The sequence below is a fragment of the Manihot esculenta genome, chromosome 6 (genome assembly GCF_001659605.2).
Source record: "Manihot esculenta cultivar AM560-2 chromosome 6, M.esculenta_v8, whole genome shotgun sequence".
Taxonomy (NCBI): domain Eukaryota; kingdom Viridiplantae; phylum Streptophyta; class Magnoliopsida; order Malpighiales; family Euphorbiaceae; genus Manihot; species Manihot esculenta.
In genome coordinates, this window is record NC_035166.2 from 17,003,957 (window position 1) to 17,020,025 (window position 16,069).

Genomic DNA, 16,069 nt, shown 5'->3' on the forward strand with positions numbered 1-16,069 from the left:
TCATGTTATTGATAATTGCTCATTCAATTCACTTTTGAAATACTGCTCACAATCTCTCTTATGTCATAATTAACAATGAATTATAAATGATAAATTTAACATAAAATAATTTAACACATTTAATACCATCTACAAAATTAAAAATATTAATATTTTGTTCATATATAAAATTTACCTCAGTCATAGAGTTGTAGTCTCGAGTAGATGGGTCAATATCGAATTTCAAATTCTACCTATAAATAAGTAAAAAAAGTTTACATATTAAACTTTTAAGTACTAAAAGATATATTTTATGACATAATAAATAAATGATAAGAAAATTTGAAAAATAAGAAAATAAAAAAAAAAAGCTTACCTTCAACGTATGTAAAATTTTCAAATAAATGGCTCAATGGCAAATTCAAATTTCACATACAAATAATTGTAAATTTACACATTAAAATTTAAGAACTAAAGAGAAATTTTATCAAATAAAAAATTAAACTCATATAAAATTATAAAAAATTTTTTTTTTTATAAAAAAATTCAACATGAATGTAAGCAAAGATGAATGGAAAATTTAAATTATATATACAAATAATTAGTATATAAATTTTAAGGACTAAAAGAAAAATTTTATATAAAAATATTTATAAATTTATACATAAAAATCTAAGGAGTAGTTGAGAAATTTTACTAAATGAAAAATTAAACTCATACAAAATTATAGAAGAATTTTAAAAAAAAGTTTAACTTTAATGTAAGCTAAGATGAATGGAAAACTTAAATTATATATAAAAATAATTAGTACATAAATTTTAAAGACTAAAAAAAATTTTAGATAAAAATTATTGTATATTTATACATCAAAATATAAGAATTAAAAGAGAAATTTTATTAAATAAAAAAAATAAAATCACAAATGATTATATAAAAATTTAAAATAAATAAACATAAAAATTTAAGGGAAAATTACTTTTTAGTCCTCGAGGTTTAACGTAATTAACAATTCTGTCCCTCTATTTTGGCGACCCAACACTTAAGACCCTCACTTTCTTTTCTGTCCAAATTCGTAGTCCTTCTTCTTCTTCTTCTTCTTCTTCTTCTTCTTCTTCTGGAATTTCACATTGAAAGAAGGGTATTTTTGGAAAAAATTATCACATCTCACCTTTGACTCTTTGACCAAACGGTTTAAATGGACGGAAGGACTACGAATTTGGACGGAAGAGAAAGTGAGGGACTTAAGTGTTGGGTCGCCAAAATAGAGGGACAGAAGTGTTAATTACGTTAAACCTCAGGGACTAAGAAGTAATTTTCCCAAAATTTAATATAAATATGAACTGAAATGAGTAAAAAATTTAAATTATATATATAAATAATTAATATATATATATATTTTAGAGATTAAAAGAAACTTCTATCTATTTCTCCTTCAAAACTCACAAACATGAATCGAATTTACCTATATATATATATATATATATATATATAGGGGTGTGCATCGGTCGGTTCGGTTCGGTACCGAATCGAATCGGCCAAAACCAATTTAACCAAATTTTTTCAAATTGTAGACCGAACCGAACTAAATAAGATAAAAAACTAAATCGAACCGAACCGAATTGGTTTGGTTCAGTTCGGTTCAAAATCAATTTTTGATCTTTTCTCTAATTTCATTGAATTATACTATAATTTGGGCATAATAAGAATTGATTTGAATCTAATCCAATCAATTAATCATAAAATCCAATCAATTAATCACAAAATCCAATCAATTAATCATAAAATCCAAATTAATCAACATCTTCTAACCTAATATACTTAATCAAATATAATAGTTAAATTATAAAATAATTCAAACAGTATCAAAATATAACAGTAAGTAATTTACCACGATTGTATAAGGGAGAGATACGAGCGACGGCCATCAAGGAGAGATTCAAGCCGCGAACGACAGCCGTGAGAGAGAGACGCAAGCCGCAAGCGATAGCTGTGAGAGAGAGACGCAGGCCGCGAGAGATAGCTGTGAGAGAGAGATGCGAGCCGCGAGCGATGGCCGTGAGAGAGAGACGCGAAGGATGGAGAGAAGAGACTATGGCTTTGGCGAGTGGGTGGGTGGGTGGCTGTGGTTGCGGGACTGAAGACGCGAAGGATGGAGAGAAGAGACTCTGGCTGGCTTTGGCGAGTGGGTGGGTGGGTGGGTGGCTGCGGGACTGGCGACTGGGTGGGTGGATGGCCATGGCTGCGGGACTGAACTGAAAGACGAGAACGGAGAAGGGACGAGAATGGTGAGGAGTCTCGCGGCCGTCTGAGACTGAGGTTTGAGAGAGAGGGAGGTAGGCGGGAACTTGGAAAGTGCCGATTGCCAAAGTGATATAATAATCCTATCATGCAGCGTTTAAAGCTAATTCAGTCGGTTCGGTTCGACCGAATTATTTTGTCTTCAAAATCGAACCAAACCGACCAACCCGAAATTTTCAAAAATTAAAATCGAACCGAATCGATTTTATTTTAAAATCGAACCAAATTATTAAATTAAATCGGTTCGATTAGTTATTTATGTTCTAACCTACTCACCCCTGTAGAAAAAAAAGTTCATGTTTACTGGAGAGCAATTCTGCAGCTGTAATCTCCCACAGCTGTAATACCCGGCTAGACTCCGGTATCAGAATTCCTACCGTCCGATGGAATCTCGGATGTCGAAGACCTCTAGAAGGGTAAAACCATGTTTTCATGAAATGTTTTAATGTTTTTGATGATTTTAAGTAAAGAGGAAATGAGTTTTTGAATAAAACAACCTTGGAGGAAAGCTCAGGTTCGGCCGCCGAAACTCAAAGTTCGGCCGCCGAACATGCATGCATTTCGGGTGAGCCTTAGGCCCCCGAAGGCATAAGTGAGGGGAGCCCAGGTTCGGCCGCCGAACCTCAAGTTCGGCCGCCGAACATGGCATGCATGCGGAGGCACATTCGGCCCCCGAACGTGGCCTGGACAGCCACTATAAAAGGGTCCCTTAGCCGAAAACGGGCGAGCTTTTTCCCCATTTTCGGCCAAGGTGAGCTCTCCGCCGTCCCTCACCGATCTTTGATGTTTTTCCTCTAGATCTTTCAAGTTTTTCATTTGTTTTAACTTTGTTTTGAAGATTTGAGCTTTTGAGCAAAGTTTTGGAGCTTGAAGGTTCAAGAACCCAATCTCTCCCACCTCCGAGTTTTAGGTCGTCTCTCTCTCGATCTTCAAGAGGTAAGAGTCGATCTCTAGCTTACATTATGTTTTAAACAAGTTTTATGCAAGTTCATGGGGTAGAAAATGCATGAGTAAGCTTATGTTGAGTTTATGGGTTTTTGATGAGTTTTTGAGCAATGTGGCTTGTAATGTGTGTTTGATGTGTTGTAGTTGGGGTTTAAGGTAGTTTGAGACCCCTAGGAGCTTGTATGCATGTTTTGGTTGAGCTAAATGCATGATGGTTTGAGTTTGGAGGCATTTGTGCATGTTTGAACCAAGTTTCTGCCCTTTGGGAGAAACCAGGTTCGGCAGCCGAAGGGACTTTCGGCCGCCGAACCCTCTTGTGAAGGCAGCCTTCGGCTGCCGAAGCTTGCCCCCGAAAGGAGACTTTCGTCTCTGTCTGGGAGTTTCGGCCGCCGAAAGTGCCGCCGAACATGCATGAGTTTCGCCTCTGTCTGGGAGTTTCGGCCGCCGAAGGTGCCGCCGAACCTGCCTGACTTTCGGCTCTGGAGGGACTTTCGGCCGCCGAACCTGCCGCCGAAAGTGCCCTGTCCAGCCTTCCTTTGCATGTTCTTGCATGGATGTTTTGAGATGTTTTAGGGGGTTTTTGGGGGATGTTTTTAGAGTTATGTTCTAGTTGTTTGGTCCCTCATTTGAGTCCACCTGTGTAGGTTCGGACCCGAGGAACCGAGGACCCCAGCAGTGAGTCAGTTGCTTCAGTCAGTGTCAGAGCTAGCCAGAGGTGAGTGGAATAACTCTTATGCTTTTAAATAAATAAATCAGTTTTGAGCATGTTCATGCATCACGGATGCCATGTGATATTTTAGGTTGTTTGCATTAGAAATCACGAATATGTTGCATTGCATAATATGTTGTTGATGTGGATGAATGTTGAATGATCCATTAGCCCTCATATGTTATGACATGATGATATGGTATGGAAGTCCAGGTGTGGCCTGCACTACGCCCCTGGCACTATGTAAGAGAAAGACCGGACGTGGCCTGCACTACGCCCCCGGCACCATGGATTATGTATGTTATGTTATGTATAAGAGAAAGACCAGGTGTGGCCTGCACTACGCCCCTGGCATGATTGGAATATGTAGAGGGCTAAATGGTGACAAGTTCATCCTTGATATGATTAGTTGTGATGTGATGCATTCCATGATAGCATGTGTTTTAAATGCTTTATGATTCTGCTCACTGGGCTCTAGTAGCTCACCCCTCTCCCAAATTCCCCAGGTTTGCAGGTACGGGTTAGACAGAGAAGTCAAGAAGAGTAATGAAGTCTTATGTATGTAATAGTTAGAATGTGGACATGACAGATTGTATAATGATGTATAGATATGTAATGTAACGATATTAAGGTTAGAAGTGTGCTTGACCATAGTATATTGTAATCCCTTTTGATACATGATCTTAATGTTTATTGATGACTATGTTTAGCCAACTCAACACTTGTTATGCCACCCATTGGGGGCATTGATGAGATCCCACAGAGGGGTCAAGTTTATGATTATGGCTATGTTCAGTGCATGCACAGGTTGAGTTTGGTGTATGATAGAATGTATGAAAGAAAAGTTTTAAATTTTTATGTATGATTGTTGATCATGTATGGGATTAAACAGGTTTACAGGTTACATGTCAGGCTTGCTACGGGTCCCGGCGGCCTTAAGCCGATCTGGATCCTAGCGCCGGTAGCGGTCCGATTTTCGGGTCGTTACAGAATGGTATCAGAGCCCTAGGTTCATATGGTCGGACCTAGAGTGTCGGGCTCATAGATGTTATAGAAGGTCAAGCACAATAGGAAGATCATGTCCACTAGGATAGGATGTGGAGTCCTGTCTTACATGATGATGTGAAATGCCATGATTATATGCATGTGCATTAATGATATGCTATGATGTGTGATGCGGGTTCATGTGTGCCCACATGAACCATATGATGCTAATGTTTATGTGATGTGTACTGTTTTTCAGAAAACAGGATGAGAGGAACTCGTCGATCAGCAAGATTGACTGGAGTACCACCTGAGGATGAGGGCACGAGCGCCCGTCCTCCAGCATTGCCTAGGGCAATGTCTAGTAGGTCTAACAGAGAAAGAGCAGTAAGAGACCCTAGAAGGTCTTTGGATCTGGGTAGAAGCAGATCAGTCAGAGGAACAGTTCAGGGAGGAGCGTCAGAGGACATGGGGGATGATATGGATGTAGAGCAGAGGAGGGATGGCAGTTTGGGAGTTAGCATGTCAGAAGAGGGAATGGGAGAATCCCAAGGAGGCACTCAGGCCTCGGGATTTGTTCAGCCACCTTACTACCCACCCTTCTCACAAAACCCTGGGTATTCGATGGGAGGCACATCGGACTACCACAGCTTTAGCCCTTATCCCACACAGATGCCATACCCACCTTATTATCCACCATATCCACAGTACCCAATGTATCCACCCCCACCTTACTATCCAAATCCAGCAAACCCTACCCCAGGGGATGCTGCACCTCCTCCTCCTCCAGCAGAACCAGCAGCCCCAGTTGCTCAACCTTCTAGACCTAGCTCAGCCAGTGGGAGCAAGGTCAAGATGACCGACTACATGAAGTTGGGTGCTCCCCAGTATGAAAAAGGGGATGACCCGTTTGTGTATCTTGAGAGGGTCAAGGTGATCACAGATGAGATTGGGGCTGATGATAGTAGAGCCATTCAGATGGCTGGGTTCACACTTAAGTGCAAGAAGGCACGAGAGTGGTTCAAGAATTATGTGAACCCGAAAGTGGATAGCATGTCTTGGGAGGAGTTTGCAAACGAGTTTGCAGGATGGGCTTTCCCAGATAGTTCAAGGGAGCTGAAGATGATAGAGTTTGAGCAGTTGAGGCAGACTGATGAGATGGGTGTAGAGGAGTTCACAGACAGATTTTTGGAGTTGTTGCCATTTGCAGGGCAAAACCTTGACTCAGACCAGAAAAGGTCAAGGAGGTATATCATGAAACTCCACTCCAGATATTCCTCCTTGATCCAGTCAGCAGATAGGGAGAGCTTCCATGCCATAGTGGATATGGCCCGGAAAATGGAGGCCAGTGCCATCGTTCAGGGGACAGTTAAACAGTCAGTGGCACAGCCTTCTGGTTCTAAGACCCCAGGCTCTTCTTCAATGAGTGCAGCAGCTTCAGGTAGCAAGAAGTGGGACAGAGGTCCCAGGAAGTCTAAGAAGAACAAGTTCTGGAACAAGGTTAAGTCCAGTCTGGGACTAGGGAGTGGCTCAAGCTCTGGTGCGGATAATGCAGTTTGTGCAAGGTGTGGTAAGCCACACAAGGGAGTATGTCGGTTCGGGACGACAGCCTGTTTCAGATGTGGTCAGGAGGGGCATATGGCTCGAGAATGTCCAAGAGCAGCCCCGATGGCACAGTCCCAGCAGACAGCTTCAGGTAGTGTAGCGCAGCCAGCAGCTCCAGCCATGACTCAGGCCAGTGGCAGAGGCAGAGGGAGAGGGGCAGCCTCTTCTTCAGCGGGTTTCAGAGGTGAAGGTCCATCAGCTCCAGCACGGATCTTCACAATGACACAGCAGGAGGCAGATGCATCTAACACCGTGGTGGCAGGTAACTTAGTCATTGGTTGTTCAGATGTGTATGCCTTGATGGACCCGGGCGCATCTCATTCTTTTATTGCACCGAGAGCCGTCCAGAGGTTAGGGTTGATGATCTCTGAGTTAGAGTGTCCTCTCTGGGTCAGTGGACCCAAGTGTGATCCATCAGTGGCAGAGTCAGTCTGCCAGTGTAGTCCTGTGTTTGTTGAGGGAAGATGCTTGTCCGCCGACCTTGTGGTTCTAGACTTGACAGATTTTGACGTCATTCTAGGGATGGACTGGTTATCTACCCATGGTGCTACCTTGGACTGCAGGGACAAGGTAGTCAGGTTCAGAGGTCAGGATGGGTCAGAGGTAGTCTTCAGAGGAGACAGGAGGGGTACACCTAGAGGTCTGATATCAGCTCTTCAGGCTCGTAGGTTGCTTAGGAGGGGATGTCAGGGGTATTTGGCTCATGTGAGAGAGCTTAGCAGTCAGGTTAGAGAGCCCGCCTCGGTGCCAGTGGTTAGAGAGTTTCTAGACGTCTTCCCAGACGAGTTGCCAGGTTTACCACCTGCTAGGGAGATAGAGTTCGAGATAGAATTGATGCCTGGAACCCGACCGATCTCTATCCCTCCCTACAGGATGGCTCCAGCCGAGTTGAAAGAATTGAAAGAACAGTTGCAAGAGCTGGTAGACAAGGGCTTCATCCGACCGAGTACCTCACCCTGGGGTGCTCCAGTCTTGTTTGTCAGAAAGAAGGATGGATCCCTTAGACTTTGTATCGACTACAGACAGTTGAACAAAGTCACTACCAAGAACAAGTACCCTTTGCCAAGGATCGACGATCTATTCGACCAGCTAGCAGGAGCGGGTTGTTTCTCCAAAATAGATCTGAGATCTGGGTACCATCAGCTGAGGATCAGAGATGAGGATGTGCCAAAGACGGCTTTCAGGACCAGATATGGGCATTTTGAGTTCCTTGTAATGCCGTTCGGGTTAACTAACGCCCCTGCAGCATTCATGGACCTCATGAACAGAGTGTTTAGCCAGTACCTGGATCACTTTGTTATTGTCTTCATAGATGATATCTTGGTGTATTCCAGGAATGCAGAGGAGCATGCCCATCATCTGCGGTTGGTTTTGCAGACCTTGAGGGAACATGGCTTGTATGCCAAGTTCTCTAAGTGTGAGTTCTGGCTGAGGAGCATTTCGTTCTTGGGGCATGTAGTGTCAGAGAATGGGATAGAGGTGGACCCCAAGAAGACAGAAACTGTGGCTAACTGGCCTAGACCCACTTCAGTGACGGAGATCAGGAGTTTCTTGGGTTTGGCAGGTTACTACAGGAGGTTCGTTCAGGACTTCTCGAAAATAGCAGCTCCTCTGACCAGACTAACCAGGAAGAATCAGAAGTTTCTGTGGACCGACCAGTGCGAAGAGAGTTTTGAAGAGCTTAAGAAGAGGTTGACTTCAGCACCAGTTTTAGCTCTGCCATCTAGTGATGAGGACTTTACAGTCTTTTGTGATGCGTCCCGTGTGGGACTGGGTTGTGTACTGATGCAGAATGAGAGGGTGATTGCTTATGCTTCTAGGCAGCTAAAGAAGCATGAGTTGAATTACCCCACACATGACCTTGAGATGGCAGCAGTAATCTTTGCACTCAAGATGTGGAGGCACTACCTCTATGGGGTAAAATGTGAGATCTTCACAGATCATAAAAGCCTGCAGTACATCCTGAGTCAAAGAGATTTGAACTTGAGACAGAGGAGATGGGTGGAGCTGCTGAGTGACTATGATTGCAAGATTCAGTATCATCCGGGTAAGGCGAATGTCGTGGCAGACGCCCTAAGCCGGAAGTCACTAGGCAGTCTATCCCACATCACGGCAGAGAGGAGACCAGTGGTGAAGGAGTTTTACAAGCTCATTGATGAAGGTCTACAGTTGGAGTTGTCTGGTACCGGTGCTTTAGTGGCCCAGATGAGAGTGACACCTGTGTTTCTGGAGCAAGTGGCTCAGAAACAGCATGAGGACCCAGAGTTAGTGAAGATTGCCAGGACTGTTCAGTCAGGCAAGGACAGTGAGTTCAGATTTGACAGTAAGGGGATCCTCCGCTATGGGAGTCGATTGTGTGTACCAGATGACATAGGGCTAAAAGGAGACATTATGAGGGAGGCTCATAATGCAAGATACAGCGTTCACCCCGGAGCCACCAAGATGTATCAAGATTTGAAGAAAGTTTATTGGTGGCCAGCGATGAAGAAAGAAGTGGCACAGTTTGTGTCAGCCTGCGAAGTGTGTCAGAGGGTGAAGCTGGAACATCAGAAGCCGGCTGGAATGCTTAACCCGCTACCTATTCCAGAGTGGAAATGGGAGAATATAGCTATGGACTTCGTAGTGGGGTTACCGGCGGCGTCCAACAGATTGGACTCCATATGGGTGATTGTGGACAGACTCACCAAATCTGCTCACTTCATCCCTGTCAGGAGTGGCTACTCTGTGGACAAGTTGGCGCAGGTATATGTGGATGAGATCGTCAGGCTGCATGGGGTTCCTGTTTCGATAGTGTCGGATAGAGGGCCCCAGTTCACCTCCAGGTTTTGGCGGAGTCTGCAGAATGCCATGGGTACTAGATTGGATTTCAGTACTGCCTTCCACCCCCAGACGGACGGACAGTCCGAAAGGACCATCCAGACTATCGAGGATATGCTTAGAATGTGTGTGCTGGACTTTGGCGGTTCTTGGAGGCAGCATCTACCTTTGGTGGAGTTTGCCTACAATAACAGCCATCATGCTAGCATCGGGATGGCTCCATATGAAGCTTTATATGGGAGGAAGTGCAGGTCACCTGTTTGCTGGGAGGAAGTTGGAGAAAAGGCCTTGGCAGGGCCTGAGCTAGTAGAGATCACCAGCAGGGTGGTACCCATAATCAGAGAGAGAATCAAGACTGCTGCAAGCAGACAGAAGAGTTATGCAGACATCCGCAGAAGACAAGTAGAGTTTCAGGAGGGGGATCTGGTATTGCTCAAGGTGTCTCCAATGAAAGGAGTGGTTCGCTTTGGGAAGAAAGGTAAACTAGCCCCACGATACATCGGACCCTTTGAAATCTTGCAGAAGATTGGGAATGTGTCGTACAAGCTAGATTTGCCTGCTTCAATGGCAAGAATCCATCCGGTTTTCCATGTTTCAATGTTGAGGAAATTTGTGTCAGATCCGGGCAAGGTTCTTAGTGAGCCTGATGTGGAGATCCAAGAGGATCTCACCTATGTTGAGCAGCCAGTGCGGATCATAGACACCCAGATCAGAAAGCTGAGAAATAAGGAAATCCCGATGGTGAAAGTCCTGTGGAACCACCACAATATGGAAGAGTGCACCTGGGAGACACGGGAGTCCATGCTCCAGCAATACCCTTATCTTTTCTAAGGTTAGCTCCCCGTGAGTTTTATGTGCTTTGCATGTATGTTATGCGTATGCCATGCTATGTGTTAGTTGAGGAACATTCGGGGACGAATGTTCTTAAGGGGGGGAGAATGTAATACCCGGCTAGACTCCGGTATCGGAATTCCTACCGTCCGGTGGAATCTCGGATGTCGGAGACTTCTAGAAGGGTAAAACCACGTTTTCATGAAATGTTTTAATGTTTTTGATGATTTTAAGTAAAGAGGAAATGAGTTTTTGAATAAAAACAACCTTGGAGGAAAGCTCAGGTTCGGCCGCCGAAACTCAAAGTTCGGCCGCCGAACATGCATGCATTTCGGGTGAGCCTTAGGCCCCCGAAGGCATAAGTGAGGGGAGCCCAGGTTCGGCCGCCGAACCTCAAGTTCGGCCGCTGAACATGGCATGCATGTGGAGGCACATTCGGCCCCCGAACGTGGCCTAGACAGCCACTATAAAAGGGTCCCTTAGCCGAAAACGGGCGAGCTTTTTCCCCATTTTCTGCCAAGGTGAGCTCTCCGCCGTCCCTCACCGATCTTTGATGTTTTTCCTCTAGATCTTTCAAGTTTTTCATTTGTTTTAACTTTGTTTTGAAGATTTGAGCTTTTGAGCAAAGTTTTGGAGCTTGGAGGTTCAAGAACCCAATCTCTCCCACCTCCGAGTTTTAGGTCGTCTCTCTCTCGATCTTCAAGAGGTAAGAGTCGATCTCTAGCTTACATTATGTTTTAAACAAGTTTTATGCAAGTTCATGGGGTAGAAAATGCATGAGTAAGCTTATGTTGAGTTTATGGGTTTTTGATGAGTTTTTGAGCAATGTGGCTTGTAATATGTGTTTGATGTGTTGTAGTTGGAGTTTAAGGTAGTTTGAGACCCCTAGGAGCTTGTATGCATGTTTTGGTTGAGCTAAATGCATGATGGTTTGAGTTTGGAGGCATTTGTGCATGTTTGAACCTAGTTTCTGCCCTTTGGGAGAAACCAGGTTCGGCAGCCGAAGGGACTTTCGGCCGCCGAACCCTCTTGTGAAGGCAGCCTTGGGCTGCCGAAGCTTGCCCCCGAAAGGAGACTTTCGTCTCTGTCTGGGAGTTTCGGCCGCCGAAAGTGCCGCCGAACATGCATGAGTTTCGCCTCTGTCTGGGAGTTTCGGCCGCCGAAGGTGCCGCCGAACCTGCCTGACTTTCGGCTCTGGAGGGACTTTCGGCCGCCGAACCTGCCGCCGAAAGTGCCCTGTCCAGCCCTCCTTTGCATGTTCTTGCATGGATGTTTTGAGATGTTTTAGGGGGTTTTTGGGGGATGTTTTTAGAGTTATGTTCTAGTTGTTTGGTCCCTCATTTGAGTCCACCTGTGTAGGTTCGGACCCGAGGAACCGAGGACCCCAGCAGTGAGTCAGTTGCTTCAGTCAGTGTCAGAGCTAGCCAGAGGTGAGTGTAATAACTCTTATACTTTTAAATAAATAAATCAGTTTTGAGCATGTTCATGCATCACGGATGCCATATGATATTTTAGGTTGTTTGCATTAGAAATCACGAATATGTTGCATTGCATAATATGTTGTTGATGTGGATGAATGTTGAATGATCCATTAGCCCTCATATTTTATGACATGATGATATGGTATGGAAGTCCAGGTGTGGCCTGCACTACGCCCCTGGCACTATGTAAGAGAAAGACCGGACGTGGCCTGCACTACGCCCCCGGCACCATGGATTATGTATGTTATGTTATGTGTAAGAGAAAGACCAGGTGTGGCCTGCACTACGCCCCTGGCATGATTGGAATATGTAGAGGGCCAAATGGTAACAAGTTCATCCTTATTATGATTAGTTGTGATGTGATGCATTCCATGATAGCATGTGTTTTAAATGCTTTATGATTCTACTCACTGGGCTCTAGTAGCTCACCCCTCTCCCAAATTCCCCAGGTTTGCAGGTACGGGTTAGACAGAGAAGTCAAGAAGAGTAATGAAGTCTTATGTATGTAATAGTTAGAATGTGGACATGACAGATTGTATAATGATGTATAGATATGTAATGTAACGATATTAAGATTAGAAGTGTGCTTGACCATAGTATATTGTAATCCCCTTTTGATACATGATCTTAATGGTTATTGATGTCTATGTTTAGCCAACTCAACACTTGTTATGCCACCCATTGGGGGCATTGATGAGATCCCACAGAGGGGTCAAGTTTATGTTTATGATTATGTTCAGTGCATGCACAGGTTGAGTTTGGTGTATGATAGAATGTATGAAAGAAAAGTTTTAAATTTTTATGTATGATTGTTGATCATGTATGGGATTAAACAGGTTTACAGGTTACATGTCAGGCTTGCTACGGGTCCCGGCGGCCTTAAGCCGATCTGGATCCTAGTGCCGGTAGCGGTCCGATTTTCGGGTCGTTACAACAGCTGATTCACCTTGCCCAGACCCATACAACCTATCTCCTCTAATTACTGGCAACGTGCATCAACCAGGCCGGAGATTCTCTTCGCGCAATCAATAATATGTTGTGAGGCACACGACCAACGCTCACCAGTGAGGGACACTCTCATGAGAAGCACGACTAGACTTGCTCCAAAAAGTCGAAGGTTCCCGGTCGAGAGCTCTCGTCCAACAGTGACAAGCTATGCAATTTGGCTAGGTGCACGAATTCCAACTAGCGACAAGGCATTCTTTCTGGTGACACACTCGACCGGCTCCTCCCAGCACAGCCAGCTCCTCCTTTTGCGATCAGCTTCCCCACCTGCGATCAACACAGGATTCTTGTATAGATCTGAAATTTTCATTCATGGTGTTATAATTCTTATTTACTAAAATTGTGTTTATAAATCTAATTAATTAATTATAATTCTGATTAAAATTCCCTAATTTTGTTCTAAATATCGACTAATATTTGACATAAATCAGAAAATGCAGCACAGAGAAGCTTTTGTACAAACTCGCTGTTCTAAAGCTTAATGGAGGAATGGGAAGACAATGGGCTGCACTGGACCCAAGTAACACCCTTGTTGAAATGTTTATGTTGTTTCTCACTTGCAATCATAGTTAATTTATGTGATTTCTTTTGGGTTATATAGGTTTATTTTTAAAGTTCGTAATGGATTGACATTCCTTGATCTTATTGTCATCCAAATTGAGGTTTTTGTTATTCTTCTTTTTTCCTTCAACTTTGATTTTTCATTTTCCTTTTTTTATTCTTCTTTAATTAACTTTAGGGTTATTGTAGAATCTGAATTCTAAGTATAGGTGTAATGTTCCCTTTCTTTTAATGAACTCCTTCATCACTAATGATGATACACAAAAGGTGCCAGATTATGATTACTTCAATTCTTATTAGTATTTTTTTTCTTACTAGATGTAACCTACTTAGATTATAGAGAAGTACTCAAAATCAGACATTGACATTCATACTTTAAAATCAGTATGTACTTCTATATTGCTTGATCATGTTACTAAAAAAGTAAGTATAAATTTATCTCTTTCCTTATGCAGAGCCAATATCCTCATCTGGTTGTTGAGGATTTTACTCCATTGCCAAGCAACAGGCAGACCGGTAAGGATGGATGGTATAGTCTATAAACTTATTATCAATGACTTCACAGTGTCTGATACATGCTTCAGTTTTCTACATATCGATCAGATCCTTTATGAAGCAAATTTTTTGAAACACTTATTATCATTGACATTCTATCTTTTTGTACAACATAAACTATCTAATTGTCTGCTATCATAAAATTTTGAAGTCCATCTCCTGTAGAACACAAAAGCATCTGATGAAAAGCTCTTTTATGCTCCTTTGATTTGGATCTAGAAAATCTAATGAAAAGCTCTCCTATTAACTTGTGATTTAAAGTCCATAGACCTTTATAATCTATCTCACTCTCCTATCCCGTGCAGAGCAAGGAATACATATTTATTACCAACTCAGATAACTTTGGTGCTATAGTTGATTTGAGTATCCTGAATTTAGATCTCAATTTACCTACAAGGCCTTTTAGTTTTCTGGCTACTGGTCTTAATGATGAAAATGTTTGAATTGAAGTATTTTAAGTAATTTCCCTTGACTTAATGCTATAGAAATCTTAAATCATTTGATTAGAAACAAGAATGAATACTGCATGGAGGTACAAAAATTTGAATTTAGTCAATTGATTCTATTATGGCTTCAAATATGTTCTCTTATATTTTTACTCTTTTCCAAGGGACACTGAATACCGTGGCTGATGTAAAGGGTGGTACTCTCATCTCCTATGAAGGAAAGGTTCAGCTATATATTTATTGCGACATACTTTTCTTTCGACAGCAATGAGCATAGATCTTCAAAATATCATATTATGGTATACTAAGAATCAATCAAATACTAGTGTCATAAATACTGCTTCATTTTGCAAAGTTTTTTATGTTTCAACTTCATTTGATGTGTCCTGGAAATATTTGCAAACCCAAATTTTTTCACATCTAAGTTTAGGATCTCCACCTCTTAAATCAAATTTTGCACAAGGTGTAAGAATCTAGCTCTCTTGCTTTGCTTCTTGTTTGTATTCACACTGCAATTCCCTTTTTACAAATCATAAAATTTCAATTTTTTACTCTCGCAAATATTAAAGTAATCCTTTAGAAATAATTTATTCTTTAGAATGTAGACTAACAACCTTATAAAGTTTGTGCCCTTGTTTTATAAATTAGACTTTTCATTAACTTCTTTTAAGGAGCAATTTGATTGATTGAAAATAGGTTTTTGAATTGGATTGGAATTAGATGACTTGAAAGAGCTAGCTTTACGATCCTTGGTTGAGCACTTCCTTAAGGTGAGCTTGTTCTATTTTTATCCCACAATAACTGCTAAAAGACCATAAATGATAGCTTGTATTGTTGTTGAATCTCTATTTATTTTGGTTGAATTTTGAGGTTCATGCACGATATCATGCTTTACTTATAATTTATTGATGTGGATTATTCTCTTTATTAATATATAATTTTTTTGGACATGCTATTAAATAATACAGTTGGTACAAAATACAATTTTGTGGAGAAAATATTTTAATTTTTGAAAATTGATGAAAAATACAGAAAATTGATTTAGAAATATTATTATGTAATTTTAAGATGGGATATATATTATTTTTATAAACATCAGTCATGTTGTGTGAATTTAATTGTGTTACTAGATGTTGTTTGTTGATAATATTGTTATTGAATGTTGTATTAATAATTTTGGAGAAATAATATCAAAAATATATAAAAATAGAGGAAATATTAATGAAAAAAATTTCCATTTGTGAAGGAATATCACTGTTTAATGACAAACTTAGGAATTAGAGTCAGAATTATGATATATCCGGGATGGAAAAATGACGAAACATTTGTGTGATAATTTTACATTAGCTCATTTTGCATCATCTTCTAGACTTATGATATCTTTAAACTAGTTTCAAACGCTACTAGATGATTGGACAAATTTGTAATGGATTTGCAATGGATTAAGTGAAAAGTTTACAATTAGAAAAGTAAACTGTAATTTAGAGACAGGTTATAAAATCTGATGAAATCAACAATAACAGATTTTTAGTATCTGTCACTGAAAGCTTTATTGACAAAATTTTAGCTTTCGACGATAAAAAAAAAATCATTGTTGATATCTTATTTTATTGTAGTGATAAAATAGCAAGTGATTTTCAATTAAGAGCATCTGCTGCGGTATTGAATTTTGTAATCATGATCAGTAAGCAGCTCTACCTAAGATTTAACTTTTGTAATCATGATCAGTAAGCAGCTCTACCTAAGATTTAACTCTCTCTGACTTAAAATGTACTGTAGACTTTTATAATATGTGAAATCTCACATTTTACCCTATAAAGATAATACCTTTACATCTTGAGTGTAAGAAGTCA

The 16,069-nt window shown here is 41.4% G+C and overlaps 1 long non-coding RNA gene across 2 annotated transcripts; it reads left to right on the top strand.

Moving 5' to 3' along the window:
• The first annotated feature begins 12,629 nt into the window (after nucleotides 1–12,629).
• Nucleotides 12,630–15,270, top strand: LOC110616683. Of its 2 annotated transcripts, XR_006351085.1 has the most exons (6): nucleotides 12,630–12,943; nucleotides 13,086–13,174; nucleotides 13,671–13,731; nucleotides 14,076–14,133; nucleotides 14,256–14,302; nucleotides 14,381–15,270. It is a non-coding gene; the product is annotated as an uncharacterized LOC110616683 (long non-coding RNA). The 2 variants fall into 2 exon arrangements; XR_006351086.1 differs by lacking the exons at nucleotides 14,076–14,133; nucleotides 14,256–14,302.
• Nucleotides 15,271–16,069: the final 799 nt, after the last annotated feature.